Source organism: Ambystoma mexicanum, chromosome 5q (assembly GCF_040938575.1).
Source record: "Ambystoma mexicanum isolate Mex_15411 chromosome 5q, UKY_AmexF1_1, whole genome shotgun sequence".
NCBI lineage: Eukaryota > Metazoa > Chordata > Amphibia > Caudata > Ambystomatidae > Ambystoma > Ambystoma mexicanum.
In genome coordinates, this window is record NC_090933.1 from 1,192,842,709 (window position 1) to 1,192,855,413 (window position 12,705).

A 12,705-nucleotide genomic window follows, 5' to 3' on the forward strand; every position below is an offset into this window, starting at 1 on the left:
GTGACTCAAGCAAACACTGACTCAAGGTTTCTGGTTAGAAAATGTAAGTACATTTTTTTTTATTTTTTTATTTGATTTATATTTCAGGCCGAGACCTGTAATTTTATCAAAAAGATCTACGCATTTAACTCTTCAAGATTCTCCGGAAAGTTGGCTTTCAACAGATCGAAGTACATCTTTTTATAAACAATAGATACGTTTCCAATGTCATTGTTCCGATACTCCTTAGGTTTGTATTAAAGAGGCGTCTTCGATGAGTAGAATTTCATTTATCTGTTTGAAAGCCAACTCGATTAGGTTTGTCATGGCCATTGTCCACCGCGTAGCTTCACCTGAGATCAATCTGTTCCATAAGTTATCCTCTTCGAACATCCAAGGATTTGTAATCAGCGGAGATAGATAAGTGATTCTGTTCTGTTTGGTGTATGGACAGTTTAAAACCAGGTGCCTAATCGTTTCCACGGTGTCCACATTTTTACATAACCTGCATGCTTGGTTTTCCACCAAACCTCGGATGGCAAGTATTTGCTTTGTGTGAAGTGTATTTAGTCTCGCTTTCATAAACAAGTGTCTTTTTTTCCTTTCTGGAAATTTGCTGACGTATTTTATAGGCACCTTTAATTTATTGCATGTAGGTGGAAGATGCTGTAGCAATTTGTTGTCTGCTGCTATTTCTATTGTTTTAATCCAGTCCATTTCCTGCATTTTCCGCTTGATTTTGTCTGGATTTTCTTTTAAATCTGTTTCCGTGCACATTATTTGCGACAGTCTTTCTTTTCTAGTTTCGGCCCAATTTCTAAATATCATGCAATTCCCGTTTAGCATTTCTTCTTTAACTACAGCGTAGATTGGGAGGGAGTCTGCCAGAATGATTTTTCTAAATAACCTCATTGCGCTAACGTCGACTATCGAAGCCAAAGACGTTAGCCCAAGTTCCCTTCTAATGGCCGCAATTGCCGTTGATTTGGGCAATCCCAAAACAGATCTCCAGACCATACCTTCTATCTTATTCCAAATGTTCTCCGGAATACAGAGAGAGGCTTCCATACCGCTTGTTAGCGAGGGCACTACTTTCATTTTATAGAAGTTGATTGCCGGAGTTAAGGTGAATTTGCCAAATTTCTTGTCTATTGTTCTCATTTGCGCTGTTAAGGTCTTCACTTTGTCCCAGAGTACTGTTTGCATAGCTTTGTCTGTTGTTGTGTTGTCTATTTCAAACCCTAGATATCTGATATTTTTTACTTTTTCAATTTTTATGTCATCCAGATACCATGCCTCCTTGGTTGTTGGGTTCTTTCTTTGTTTCTCAAGGATCATGATTTTTGTTTTATTTCTATTTATCTCCAGCAGGTTTTCATCTGTGTATTTTTTCAAGTTTGTTAATTTCCGTTGCAAACCCACTTTGGTCTGGTCGATAAGAATCACGTCGTCCGCGTATAGGAGACGGGGAATATAAGTTTTCCCTAGTTTCGGAGGGAACGTTCTGATCTCATTTTCCGAGTATTGCAAATCTCCCAGAAAGGCGATAAAAAGTGCGGGCGCAAGAGGACAACCCTGTTTTACGCCTCTTTTTACTTGAATTTCCTCCGAGAGAATTCCCTGTTGGTTTAATTTCACTCTTACCGTTGTATTTGAGTGCAGGGCGATTAGTGGATCTAACAGTGATCTTGGGCATCCCCACCCATTCAATTTTCCCCAAAGCATGTTTCTGTCCACTTTGTCAAATGCTTTTGACATGTCCACAAAGGCCAGATATATTTTTGGTGCTCCTTCTTTGATTTTTGCTTTGAAAATGTTTATTATCAGAATGTTGATTGCTGTCGTTCCGTTTTTCTGGAAGCCTGTTTGTAATATGTCTTTCGATTTTGATGACCTTTCCCATATCCTCAGATGGTCCAGGATGAGGGATGAAAAGATCTTTCCCAGAATGTCTAATAAAGCAATCGGTCTATAATTAGCGGGGTCCTCCCGACTACCTTTCTTATAGATTGGGACGATGACTGCTTTTAGCCAAGTATCTGGAATTTGATGGGATTGTTCGCAGATCTCGAAAATCTTTCCAATTACTTTTGCCCAGTCTAAGTACATTTATTTTTAAACCATCTGTTCACAAAACACTTAACTTCTATTAAAATAAAACCACACTCCAAATATACTACACACAACCAATTCCCCTTGTGCAGATCAATTCATGCTGAGCAACGTGAACACACTGACTGGCAGGAGAGGAGTCCTCTCTTGTCATTCAGCATGCCCACGTTGTCAGCTGAATAATGGGAGGGAGCAGAGCTCCCTTTTGAACCCTGCTGTCTCTCATTATTTTGCTGTTTGTTGCGGAGCCAAACGGCTTCGCAACAAAAAGCAAAATCATTGCAGGGGCAGAGAGGAGACAGCACAGTACCCCGTGTGAATAATGAACACAGGTGGATTGTGCTGCCTTCTACAATTAGGATAGGGGCCGCGAGGCCCGGGGCAGTTTGACCCTCCTCCCCCACCCTCGTGACGGCCCTGGTTCAGCGGGTACCCTGAGGTTGAACCTATCAAATCCACAGATGCACTCTTTGTGATCACAGCACTTGAAAAGATGTTCACGATACACGGAATACCTAACAAAGTCAAGAGCGACAATGGACCACCCTTCAGAGGGAGGGAACTACAAGGATTCCTAGACAACATTGAATGTACAATACCACAAAATCACCCCATGCTGGCCCGAGCGAACAGGGACGCAGAAGGTTGAAGTACCTTGGCTCAAAAACACAAGAAAAACATTAGGGAACATTTTAAAGGCCACGAGATTCGTCCCCAATTACCATCATGCGAAAGCTTCTAAACTAGAGAATCTTGTTGCCTTCATGCTGTGTCCCTTTAAAGGAGAACTGAACACTACCTACTGTATACACACAATCACTATACCAAACACTTATCAAGACTGAATCAATTGATTATACAACTTTATTATATTGATCTAAAAAAAACACGTACAAAATGGTTAAAAAACAGTACTACAAACAGTTCACAAAACACTTAACTTCTATTAAAATAAAACCACACTCCAAATATACTACACACAACCAATTCCCATTGTGCAGATCAATTCAAGGTAAGTACATTGGGATTTGTCAGACTGGTGTTGTGAAACAAAGACGTTACCGTGGGTTAATACGCGTTCACTTTTTGACAGTAATGACAGTTCGGTCTTACGCAAGAAAAGCATACCCGCGGGAAGAAATGTAACCGAAGTCAAACACACTTAGCACATGAATTAACGCAAGAGAATAGGGGATAAAAATCATATGCAATACTTTTGTCAAGGCAAATAGAATCAGAGGACACTTTCTAAAAAGTAGATAAAAGTCAATAGGCCTGCGCCAGTGTCAAATGGAACAGGAGTCCTGTTTGTCGGGGATCACAAGTTTAGAACAGTTCACGATTTGAGATTGCCAGGAGTATTTGGATATTGTCAAAAGGGGAGGCAAAAGTTATAAGAGGGAAGGAAGAAAAGGACAAGCCTTTAGTGAGGAAGAAGGGTGCCCCCCATTTCCTCAAAGTCGGACACAGTACCTTATTCGTTTGAAGAAAGATGGTGCTACGGCAGTAGTTCCTGCAGACTCACGGTTCCTGGAGCTTCAGTCATGGGGACAAGAAGGAGGACATCTGGAGCGATCTGCACTACCCAGGGATGAGGCCAGCATTCTAACCGGAGTCCAAAACAGACGCCCCAGAATCCTCTGTTGAATATATCGTAAATTCAGATCAATCTTCATCCTAACTGGAACCTTCCACAGAACCTCCCAATCCTTCATAGAAATATCTCCAACCAGTTCAGCACACCACATAAATCGAAGAGCATTCCATGAAGATCTGAATTCCTCTTCTACCGGGAACAACTTCAAATAACTAGATACTTCACGAGGCGCAACTACAATAAAACTACACCTTTCCGGTCTTTGTAACAAAGGATCACTAAGCATTAATAATCTCTCAGAAATCAAATCTCTCAACAATCTATATCTTCTCATCTCCCTATTATGTAGCATAAACTTCCGCTTCAGAGACGCAAAAGACATCATACCCTCATCACCCCATACGTCCCTAATAAGCAATATACCCTTGTTCATCCAACTCCTCCAGCATAACATCTTATTATTGATCTGCAACCCCGGATTCTGCCAAATGAAGGCCTCCCCATCGAAATGAAGTCCCTGCCCCCCACTTCCAATCAATGATGTAACATCATCTTTGGAAGCAAGGACAGTGCCTCCAGCTAAGTCTTAATGTTAAGAGAGCGAAACAATGCTCCAAGAGGCACAGACAAAAAGGGGTAGGAATTAACCCTTTCCAATACTCCATGTAAGATGGGGTGTACTGGGTCTGTAGTTTTAAAGAGACTAAATAAAGTTAATGGCAACTTTACATGTTTCTGGGGGACAGTAGTCAGTCCCAGAAAAATGGTGTCAGTGGGAAGTCTCACAAGACAACCCTGTGTCACTGCACTGAAGGTGCTGTGTAACATACAAAAAAGTGGGGCTCATGGAGTGGTGTGGCTCCAGAGCCCAAGATCACACAAAAAGTAGAAATACACATGGCAAAACACATATACGAGTGGGAAAAAAGGCTCACACACTTACCAGGTGGAAAAAATAAAACCCAGAAATCCAGCAAAGCTGCTGATGGACTCACTAGGTGAGGGAAATTAGCCATAAATGAGAATTCTCCCTATCATTGCCGCAAAAATATGGCAATATTTTTCCAGAGATATGAACCTGTGGAAAGATGTTAGATGTGCCAAACAAGTAAGTTTGCTCCTCCCCCACAGTCTCCGAAGTTAGTGCACTCCCAACATTTGAAGTGTTAGTCCCACTCTGTCACCCCCTAAAATTTTAGACTAGGTGCCCCTCTTTTGCCATGACCCCACCCCTTAATTAAGTGGCACACTCACATACAACTCTTTCACCCATGCATTCATCCACCAGTCACACAACTCCTTGCATGTATGCAAGCGTAGAACCAAACACAGCATTGACACCAACATACACGCGCACATTCTGCACCCTTGAAAATCTCCCATGCAGCCACGTGGGAGCGGGTGGCCCTCCCTTCACTCCGACACGTGGACATGATGTCTGACAGGAGAGAACTCTTCTATCAGTCAGGGTGTTCATGCTGAGCAACGTGAACACACTGACTGGCAGGAGAGGAGTCCTCTCTTGTCATTCAGCATGCCCACGTTGTCAGCTGAATAATGGGAGGGAGCAGAGCTCACTTTTGAACCCTGCTGTCTCTCATTATTTTGCTGTTTGTTGCGGAGCCAAACGGCTTCACAACAAAAAGCAAAATCATTGCAGGGGCAGAGAGGAGACAGCACAGTACCCCGTGTGAATAATGAACACAGGTGGATTGTGCTGCCTTCGACAATTAGGATAGGGGCTGCGAGGCCCGGGGCAGTTTGACCCTCCTCCCCCACCCTCGTGACGGCCCTGGTTCAGCAGGTACCCTGAGGTTGAACCTATCAAATCCACAGATGCACTCTTTGTGATCACAGCACTTGAAAAGATGTTCACGATACACGGAATACCGAACAAAGTCAAGAGCGACAATGGGCCACCCTTCAGAGGGAGGGAACTACAAGGATTCCTAGACAACATTGAATGTACAATACCACAAAATCACCCCATGCTGGCCCGAGCGAACAGGGACGCAGAAAGGTTGAAGTACCTTGGCTCAAAAACACAAGAAAAACATTAGGGAACATTTTAAAGGCCACGAGATTCGTCCCCAATTACCATCATGCGAAAGCTTCTAAACTAGAGAATCTCGTTGCCTTCATGCTGTGTCCCTTTAAAGGAGAACTGAACACTACCTACTGTATACACACAATCACTATACCAAACACTTATCAAGACTGAATCAATTGATTATACAACTTTATTATATTGATATAAAAAAACACATACATAATGGTTAAAAAACAGTACTACACAGATTAATTCCTACTATAGAAAAAAAATCTTTTTTTACTAATGCACAAAGTGCTAAAGTGCAAACACACGGTCAATATTCCATTCAACCGCTGACTGACTAAAACATCATTCGACTCACACTTCAAATAACCACATTTATCGAATATTCGATTAGGCGAGCTCCCACCTTACGGCCTGCTCTCTTTTCACAACTAATATTCTTGTTAGGCGAATCCTAGTGTTTACATACACAAGGTTTTCATTAACTCAATAGTTCATTGATGAGTGTGACAATAAAATGCACCACCTCAATCACCCAACATGTTTCGTTCTATAACGATAAATAATACAAATGTAAAAACTTCTTCAGGGGAAGTTTTGACAAATTGGTCTTCTTTCTCTTTTTCACGCTCCTCACAGTAGTGTTCTTCTCTGACCCTAAGGAACTAGTAATGCTGTTATTTCTTCAACCAGCCTAAACTTAAAGGAGTTACAAAAATCTCTTACAGTTGGCTCACCGTAGTGACATTAAGCAATTGCACTTCCAACGGCTTACTAGGTACGTCTTCACAGTAGACTGTAATCTTTTAAAACAAACACACCATTCCGTCACAACCATGCAGTTCGAGCAAAATATGTTTTTTTAAAATATTAAAACGATAAATATCAAGATCAATTGACCTCATCTCTGTCTATGATGTAATTACGTTAGGTATTTCACACTTTGACTTTAGAGGCACCCAATTTTAACAACTAGGTAACCAGCCCACTTTGCACTTTTAAACTTTCTATATTAAGTCCAGTCATATTTTACACATTGTGTAAAGGACTGTCACAACTCCATACTCGGCTTTTGGGAGAAGGAAGATGCTCGACCATTATCGTATATTAATGTCTAAATTGCAATCCCGTTCGGGAAGATGGCATGTGATCTGTGTTTTGACTTTTGATAACTATCTCTCACGTATATACAAAAAAAGCATACGCGGTTTCACTTACCACAAGTCCTAGAAGCTTGCGTAGGGCCCTTTAACACCAGAAATCTACATTGGATGTCATAAGGTTATTGTCAGCAATCGCTTTGACCGGGGCTCTTGTCCGGCTTGAACGCGACCGGTCTCTTCAATCACAGTGCGCACTCAAAACAACGAAAAGGGCGTTTTAAACTCCGCTTTTCGATGCGTACCTCTCTCAAACATTACTGGTCGATTAACGTTACAAAGCTGGGCCGTATAATGTAGCTACTGACTGTCGTTTGGAACTTACTTGAATCACAGTGGTCTATTTGTCACTTCCATACTGGCGTGGAGACGTATCTTCAGTCACCTGATTCAGCCGAAACAACAACTGGGACGGTTTTAAAAGCCCATCTTGGCCCCAGCTGGTCGCAAACGTGCCACTTAACATCAATTGCTGCGTCTTCTCGACTACAACCTCCCATGTGTTTTCATAAAGAAGGAGACTCCAGCACACTGTCGGTGTGATTACCAACTCGTGCGTAAATAAAATGACTGTAGCCGCAACAGCAATTAGTTATACGCTACCTTTTCCATAATCAAGTCTGTTTTACCAAAAATTAAATCAAGAGAGACGTTATCTATGTGGCTACTTACTAACATGTAAACGCACTGTTAAAGACATTTGGAGAATACATCAACCTTGGTTAGCTTGAATTTACCAAACTGTGGTGTTTAACAATGATCACAACTTAAGCGTCTTCTAGAGCTAGCATTCCATAGTACTTAAGCTCCAGTATTCACCTTAATGTAACGTACTGCTGCCTCTCTACTTAAAGAGTTGTGTAAAAGCTCTATCTAGGTGTCCTTATTTGGAAAATGGTACAATCCGTCCTATGATTTCTACTACGTGCCTAAAAAATGAAACAGAATATTAGCTGAAACTATACCATATAAATGGAGAATCTAAATTCTGGACTGACACTTTCACCAAAGCCGGTTCAGTCACCAGCTTCTTTCAGCCCTCTTACTGCCGATTTACCCAAATGAATTAGCCATTGTTCTTTTGCCAATAGTCTTTTAGTAGATGTTTCAGCGCTATTGAAAGGTGGTATATGGAGCACCACAGTCCATTGGCTACCTTGGCAGTACCTTGGCTGCCAGTAGTATATAGATTCCTGCGGTCACACCGCCAAACACGACACTCATCAACTCACGCGAGTCCTGATGTTCGGGGTACCGATCCAAGTAGGTCTCTCCATGCACCTGAACTGGACAACACCAGAGGTGGTCAAGGATCAAGTGGAGCGGACACGGCAGGCAAGATGCGAGAAAGAGAACCAGTCGCAAGCCCAATTCACTGAATGCTGGGCCGTAATGCGTTGGTTTAAACTAGGTCACCACCAAAGAAGATGATTTTCTCACCAAGCGAGATCAAGAGACAGTGATGAAAAATGCCTCCCACTTCTGGAAAGTACCCCCACACCTTGTGGAAAGAAAAGCTGGCTGCAACAACTGCAGCATCCCTGAGAGAGGGGTAATCCCAGTTGTGACAATGCAATAAGAGACAACAATAGTGGGGAACGAAGCAACACCCGACCAGACACCCAAACCAGGTCAAGAAGAAGGAGGAACAGAAGGAAGGTCACCTGCCGTCAGCAGGGAAAACATCTCAAAGTACAGGCTGAGAATACGACCCCAGACATCGATTAAGCTGAGAGGGTTCGTCTTCCACAACGTGTACCAACAAACTGTAAGCTGAACACTGGGGGACAATTGTAGTGTCTGTTTTATTCCACTTGGGGGAGGCATGTGGTGTAGAGGAAAGGACGAAGAGTGAAATGGAGGAGGATGCCGGTAATACTCCGGTAAGTTTTATTAAAGCGGGCCACCTCCGCTCGGCTCACCAACTCTCAACATAAAAAACCTGCATTTCAGTTCCACGAGCCAGGCGATAGCAAAACAGGTGGCTTGTGCAACTGGAACGCGGGGACATGGGGAGTCACTTAACTCACAGTTCCTTACATATCTTCCCCCATATAACAATTAATTGTAAAACACAACAATGCAATACGAACTCAAAATTGGATAATTGCAAAAAAGAGAAATGCACCAGAGTGCATTAAAATAAAATTAAACAAAGAATTAATTTAAAGAATAACAAAGAAAATGCTAGATACACAGTAATTTTCACTGAACAAAGTCCTTCAACCAGTTCGGTTTACATGTGAGTCTCTTATTACCATCACAATCATTCTCTGATTGAACATGCACAGTTGCAGGATCATCACTTTCCCTTTGTTCTCTTGTCAACTGCCCCAGCCTTTCATTCTGCGTTTCCTCATCCACTCCATCTCTAGAATTCCCAGCTTTAGCCAATCTACCCTGCAACCATACTTCACCTCCCTCCATGATGACAACACTCCCACGCACTTAGGACCCAAAAATGTACTGTCTACACACTCTTGTGTAGCCTTGGGATTTTTTACCCACACCAAATCTCCAACATTCCACTCTCTACTCTTGGCACACTCCCTCCTGTCAAACAACTCCTTGTTCCTGGTTTGGCTTCTGGTAATCAACCTCATAATGGCATCCCTGTCCACTTTCACAGTCCCTGCCAAACCTAACCAACCAGGACATAATTTCGTTCCAGGCTCTTTTCCCTTAAGAGAGACAAAAGGAGATATATTTGTAGTGGAGTGATAGGTGGTCAGATAACTCCACATCATATGATTCAATACCTCCCTCCAAGGATGTCCATTGCGCATTGCAAGTTGAATCCCTCCTTTAATATAGCTATTTACTCTTTCAACCAACCCATTCGCTCTCGGGTGGTACAGGGCTGTCCTGACATGTTTGATAACATAGTCCTCCAAAAATGTTCTCATAAAATGAGAAACAAATTGCACACCATTGTCTGAAACTAATTCTGCAGGCCAACCTTCCCTGAGAAATTCCTTTTCCAAAAAGGACACCAATTCTATTGCTATCACTTCTCTTACCACTTCCCACCCCACCCATTTAGAATGGAAATCCACCAGAACAAATATGTATTTATATTCATCCACCAAACCAGTCACCAGTACCAGAATATCAACTGCTAACTTCTGCCACAGTTGATCTGGTACACAGTTGGGTATCAAAGGTACTTCCCACACCACCTTATTTTTGTCAATAGGTTGACAAGCATTGCACTGTTTCACAAGATCCTCCACCCTTCTGTCTGTTTTGGGCCACCAGTAACAATGTCTCACTCTCCTTTTTGTAGCCCCTTCACCCAGATGACCTTGGTGTGCTAGTTCTAACAAGCTTCTCCTCACTCCCTCAGGGGGTACTATGCAACTCCCCCTCCTTAATCTGTCTCCCTCTAGACTTAACTCGTCCCGTATTTCCCACCATATTTCAATTTTTGTTTTCAAGCAACTCTTTTTCCGGCTACCCTTCAATCGTCCACTGTTTTATAAGACAGAGATCATGATCCACCATCTCTGCTTGTTCCCACTTCTCACGGTACACACTCACCAATTCAGCAACACTATACTCGTCCTCCTCAACTTGTGCCTGGACTGTTTGATCTTGACCCACTGGTAGTCTCGATAGACAATCCGCCACTAAATTATTTTTCCCAGGCAAGTAGCAAACTTCAAAATTGTACAGTTGAAGGCAGAGACCCCACCTACTTATTCTTGGTGATCCTGTAGCCCACCTGCCACTATTAAATAGCTGCACTAAAGGTTTGTGATCTGACCGTACTGTGAACTTCCTTCCCCATAAAAAAGTATTTGAAGTGGTTAACTGCCCAAAACATGGCCAACACCTCCCATTCTATTACAGAATATCTCCCTTCAGCCCTCTCTACTTTGTGAGTATCATATTGCAGTAATGTAGCTCCCAGACCTAAAGTACTGGCATCAACCACCAGCACAGTAATGTCATCAGCATCAAATTTCCCTATTGAGGGAGCCTGTGCAATCCCTCGTTTTATTAATTCAAAGGCCTCTTCACACTGCACAGACCACTGGAATCTTACACCCTTCTTCAAAAGAGCCCTTAATGGTGTCGAAATACAGGCAAAGTCTCTCACAAATTGGTGATAATATTCAGCCAACCCTAAGAAGGACCTGACTTGATCTTTATCACTGGGACATGGCGCCTTCTGAATGGCATACACTAAACTAGACTTGGGTGTAATACCTTCTTTGGACACCACGTGACCTAAATATTCAACCCTATCCACAGATAATCTGCATTTACTCCTTTTCACCGTAAGGCCAGCTTCCCCCAACTTTGTCAACACATCTCTTAACAGCCTGTCATGCTCTTCATTCGATTCAGCATAAACGAATTTGTCATCCTGGAAAATTATCACATTCTTCACACCCTCCAATACCATCTCCATCGCCCTCTGAAAAACCGCAGCTGCTGAAGCTAAACCGAATTGCATCCTGCAGTACTTGAATGTTCCTTCAATGGTGATAAATGAAGTTAAATGTTGACAATCGCTAGAAAGTGGAATTTGATGATATGCTTGTGATGAGTCAATCACAGAGAAACATTTTGCTTTGCCCAGTGTGGCCAACTCCTCGCTGATGATGGGTAAAGGGTGACGATCCACCAAAATATTTTGATTAAGGTCTCTTAAGTCAACACAAAGTCTTATGTCTCCGTTGGTTTTCGTAGCTACAACGACTGGCGACAACCACTCTGATCCCTCTGTTGTCTCTATAATTCCTTTTGGAAGCAACATTTCAATATCCTCCTTCACTTTTTGTTTGAGATTTTGTGGAACAAGTCTAACTTTATGTACTTGGGAATAGCTCCCATTTTTAGTCTGATTCGATGCTCACAACCTTCCAATCTTCCAAGATCCTCTGTGAATACATTAGAAAACTCTCTTTCCCACTGGTCTCTCACTTCAGCAACAGTGACTGGGCTCTCAGCATTAGCTTGGATTCTTATGCCAAGTTTTTTCTACTCAGACCATCCTAACAATGACGACCCTTCTTTGGTGACAAACACATCACCTTCACAGCTTCTTCCTTTAAATTTTATGGTAGCTGGAAGCTTCCCCAACAATTCTATTTTGACATTGCCATATGCATAGGGTTCTATTCCTGGAAGTTTCAACTCTTTAATGTCACCATTCACACACTTCTCAAAGGTTTTCCTAGACATTATTGTCCATAGAGAACAGCTATCCACCTTCATGGTGACCTCCCTGCTGTTGACCATGAAAACATCAATTGGTCCTTTATCTTGACTGGACAATTCGCCGATTTCCAACACATGTTTAACCTGTTGATACTCTCCAACACTTTCTTCCTGTTCTGGGCACCTGGTATTGACATTGGTCCCAATATTCTCCACCAAGGAATTCTCCTTTCAAACTCGGGCTAAATGCCCTTTCTTTTTGCATTTGAGGCAATTAGCATTACGTGCTGGACAAAATGGATTAGATGAAACATGCCTATTGCTGCCACACTTAAAACACTTTACATTTCTTGTGTAGTTAGGCTTCTTGTTGTTCCGAATCGCTGCCACTTTGTTGATCTGTTTGTCCGCCTTCATGCTAGCCATGTATTTGGACGTCTCCTCCGTACCTCTAGCCACCTCCACTGCTTGCTCAAGAGGTAGGTCCTTTGAGAGCAGTTTTTCTTGCATTCTGCTGTTGTTAGTGCAGTGCACTAATTGGTCGCGGATGAGTGACTCTGTCAAGTGTCTAAATTCACACGAATGACTGAGGGTTCGGAGTGCCACAATAAAAGGTTCCACAGGTTCATGAG